The sequence below is a fragment of the Cibotium barometz genome, chromosome 47 (assembly GCF_041138505.1).
Source record: "Cibotium barometz isolate CiBa-2024 chromosome 47, ASM4113850v1, whole genome shotgun sequence".
NCBI classification, from domain to species: domain Eukaryota; kingdom Viridiplantae; phylum Streptophyta; class Polypodiopsida; order Cyatheales; family Cibotiaceae; genus Cibotium; species Cibotium barometz.
Genome location: NC_141092.1, coordinates 9,423,293 through 9,428,076, shown reverse-complemented (window position 1 = coordinate 9,428,076; position 4,784 = coordinate 9,423,293).

Sequence of the window (4,784 nt, the reverse complement as noted above, 5' to 3'; positions counted from 1 at the left end):
CCCAACCCTTTTATACCTTAGTTCTATAGGTCTGGAATCTTAGAAAAAGCAAAAAGTGGGTATGTCTATGGGGACTTGTACGCCTTGAAGCAACGTTGGCGACAAGTGTAAACATAGAGATGGGAGTCGGGCCATGAATCACAACCTTGCTCAAGAGCCATCTAGCTTGGGAGAGAGAGAGAAAAATGAAATGAAATGTTATATTAATGTCTTCAAAAGGCCAAAGTGACCTATGAGACCAAAGAGAGAGAGAGAGAGAGAGAGAGAGAGAGAGAGAGATATTATTGTCTACGAAATACCTTGAGGGTCTTAATGTTACATGTGATCCATGAGTAAAGTGAATGTCAAGGGTCTTAATGTTACATGTGATCCATGAGTAAAGTAAACTCAATGTTACATGTACATGGCCTACTTGGTATGTTGGCCTTGTTTTTCTTTCAACTAGTTTTCTAGGCCTTTGAGATCTGGGCCATTTGGCTTTACAAGGGATTGTGCACGCTTAGTAGTGACACATGCGTATTAATGGGGCAAGAGGATCACGTGTCTATGTAGGCCATTGTGGATGTGGTGGTGTCTTTGTTGCTTGTGTTAGCCTAAGCATGAGCTCTCTGTGATGGTGAAGCTCTAGTAAATACATGCCTAAACATCTATGATCTTCATACTCCATGACCCATGAGAGGGGGGCGAATCCGTCTCGGAATAGATAGTGAAATCTTGCTCGGATCTCATAGTAGGATGGGCATCAAAACAAATAGTGCTCCTCATCCTCCACCTCACTAGTGGTGCATATACTATTGTGTATACACGTGGATCTCTGGGAGTATGGTATGTGCTTGATTCGACCTAATCTTGAGTTAGGGGACCCTCAAGATTAGTGTAGAAGGTTGATTAGTGTTAAGATTAGTGCAAAGGTTGATTAATGTTAAGATTCCATCAACAACATATAGCACATGCAACCACCACGGGGCGGGAGTATGGGGACCCCACCCCCCACCTCCTAGCCGACCTCGGAGAGGTTTCTCTCGGTCAAAAACATGCACGAGGGATGAAGACATCTCCACATTTTTTTGTATTTATACACCCACAACCCCTTCTAGCTATTGCTTATGGGGCACTTGTCACCTAGAGGGAGGGGTGCTCGATCACCCCTTCTTAATCGAGCAACCATCAACGATGAACTTTGGTAGCCAACGTGGCGTTCCGATAACACCCATTCCAGTAGCACATTTAATACAAATATAGGGTTTGGGTGGTCAAAGGGGCATAATTCTTTGTAAATTAGTTAGGGACAAGGACAATTGTGAACCACCTTTAATTTATATCTTATCCAGTTGCTTTCTTTCTAATGGACCAATCATATAACATTATCTCAAATTGTGTACTAAAGTCTGGTTTCCCATGCTAATGCTCGACTCGATACTCTATTGGTGATATGCTAATGCTCGACTCGATACTCTATTGGTGATATGCTAATGCTCGACTCTATACTCTATTGGTGATATGCTTCCATGGATTCGCTAGTGACATTGTATTTGTGTGTTTATTAGCCCTACTTAAAATCATGTGTGTATTAGCTCTACTTAAACTCCTTTATTGTTGAATGTGCACAAGAATGAGATAGAGTAGCTTACAAAATAGCTCTATCATAGTCTATGTGTGAGGTAGATTACATAGAAAAAGTCTTCAATAAAGGAGCTTTATTCTTTTGTTAAATTTGCAATGATGAAAGAAGTGGAGTGGATACATAGTAAGAACTTGTGAGGTGAACTAAGAAAATCAAGGTGGCAAAGAGTAAGAGAGAAGGGGTGAGGTGAGAGTTGAGTGAAGCTGTGTGGGAACCGATGGGGGAGAGAAATCCGTTCAATCGTGCTAAACATTCCAAGGGAAACAAAGAAGGAACAAACACATAATCCACAAAAAAGATCCTTGGCAACATGCCACTTGCACGAGACTTGGCCATGTGGCATTTGCACGAGCCTATGAATTGTGAGCTAAAGTCTTTCATACTTATTACCTTTATATACAAAATGAGTCCTAGTGAATGAGCTCTCTTAGGTGAAAACAACCCCTACTTAAACCCCTACATTTAAGTAGGTTAAGAAGAGGGTGTGAACTAATATGAGAAGAATTCTTTCATACTTCATTACTTTTATATATGAAATGAGTCCCAGTGAATGAGCTCTCTTAGGTGAAAACAACCCCTACATTTAAGTAGAAGAAGAGGGTGTGAACTAATATGAGTATGTTTCGCCCTTCTGACATTTTCGACCAAAAAAGATGTACGATTTGATAAGCTACTTTGTCGACCCAATTCGCAATAACAAATCAGATATTGTCCAACTCTACTAGTTTCTTAAGGAAGGGAAATTTCTATATGCAAAGAGAGAATAAGAGTAGTGGTATCCTCTTAGCCCCCCTTATAAGATTAGTGGAGTCCTTATCCCTAATTAGTTTATCAGTTAATATACCATTGGGATAATTACTCATAGTCAATAAAAAATTATGGTGATTGATAGCAATGGAAGGATAAGGATAAAACCCTCATGATTGCTAAAGCGATGAAAGGACATATATAAAACCCTCAATTATGGTATTCTTCATCACTTTTAACAATCAATGTGATTGTCTTATCTTGACTAAAGGATGTTCTTAGTGAGTGGCTAAATCTTACCAATAATTGACCTAGAGAAGACTAGCAAGAGTTGGTGTGTCACATGGTAGCTAAGAGCACCTAGTTAGCCACCGAAAGAGTCTTGTAGTGTGTACTTCGATATGTAAAGGCTTTCTATAAAACCTTGCAATCAGGCAAGCAATTCAATTTGCACAATCACCGTGATTGTCTTACCTTAACTAAAGGAAGTTCTTGGTGAGTAGCTAAATCTTGCAATGATGGACCTAAACAAGACCAGCAAGAGATGAAGTGTCAGATGGTAGCTAAGAGGACCTAGTTAGCCCCCAAAAGAGTATTGTAGTGCTCCAATATGTAAACGTTTTCTATGAAAACTTACAATCAAGCACGAAATTCACTTTTCTGAAAGTAGACACCCAAGCCCATCAGGCATCCAAGATAATGCTCACCTGTGTGAGCTCATTTTGTTATGTGACTGTACGAATTAAGCAGTGCCAACTCTGAACTCTCCTTAGAGAGTTTGTTAACTGAGTTGAAACACCTAGCTGCTAGGGTGCTACATGGAGATTGTAGTTATGGGGCTTTGAGAAGCAGCCCTTGGTCTTATTGCTAAGCCTTTCTCTCTCTTCCTCTTTGCGTGCTTCTCTATAGCTACAATTCTACATGTATTTTTAGATTTGATGTTTTAGATTTGATGCCGATGATGGTAGCATTTGACACCCTTCAACTAGAACACACTTGGCTACTTCCATTCTCCCACTCCACCAATGTTCATGAGCTCTTTCACCCTAGTATATGGCTTGTCCTTTTGCATACTTTCTTCTTCCCTTTCTCTTTTACATTTTGCTCAATTCCAGAGGATAGGCATGCACATCTTCACATTCCTTGCCAAACTCAAAGAACCATGGGATCCCCTCACATAACATTCCTTCTACACATCAAGCATAATCTATACTCAAACCAACTCTTCAAGAGGCCAAAAAATAGAAAACCAACGTTTCTTGAGACACAAATATCTTTTGGATTGCTTCTTTGAGGATGTATTCTCTAAGAAATCTTCACATTGCTGAAATCTTCACCCATTGATAGCACCTATCCATATGCTTATCCTTCCAACTTTTTTACACAATTGATATTACCCAAATTATGCTATCAACACTCTTCCTCAATTGCATAAATATGTGACACCATAATTTCTAACACGCTTGAGAGAAATAAGCATCTTCTTGGCCTTAGCATTTACAATTTCACTTGATAATTGGGGCCCTTGATGCCTTGTGATTGTCATGTTGGTAGCACATTATTTTTGGCATGATGGATTTTTTTGTCCTCGCCGCCACCACCAGGATCAAGCTGCCACTCCCCTTGGGGATTTTATTCCTCAACACTAGGGGAATTGGCCAATAGGTCAAAGTATGTTCCCCTTAGGGGTTCTAACCTTAGTGTTGGGATTGGCCATTTAAAAAGTGTTACAAAAAACAAGCGCTTAGACAGTTGAGTAATTTTTGGAAGTTCATGATTAATTATAGAAAAAGAAGATTTATTATCTTACATATGATAGTATCCAAAAGTAGATCTCTCTCTCTCTCTCTCTCTCTCTCTCTCTCTCTCACACACACACACACACACACACACACACACACACACATGCCCTCCCTTTCTCTCAATCAACTATATATATAGGAGTTTTCAATGGTCGATATATTTTGATGAGAGAAAATCCTCTATTGCAACTCCAAGCCCAAAAGCATGTAAGGCTTTGCTCTATTGAATTGATATGGAATTAAGCATCTAGAGGGATGCTTGCATAGACCATTGGATAATTCTTGTAGTTATACGGTTTGTAAAGCCATTAATTCAATTGTTATGAACACATAAATATATTTCTTAGATCACTAGGTGTGGGCGGCTACACTTTTATGGTGTACGTGAACAATGCTTAAGGTGTCCCACTGGATGCTAGGATGCCTTGCTCTTCCCTCTTTTAGCTATCACATAGAGGAGCTAGTGCCAAGTTACCACGACGATGGATCATGGTACCTACTCCGGTGGCTAGGCTGTACAGTTAAGTTGCCCCCTTGCACCCACCTTACGCCTCGACATCATTCATTCGAAAGCGCGCTTGCCGAACCGCTCGAGGACGGACCGAGGGGGA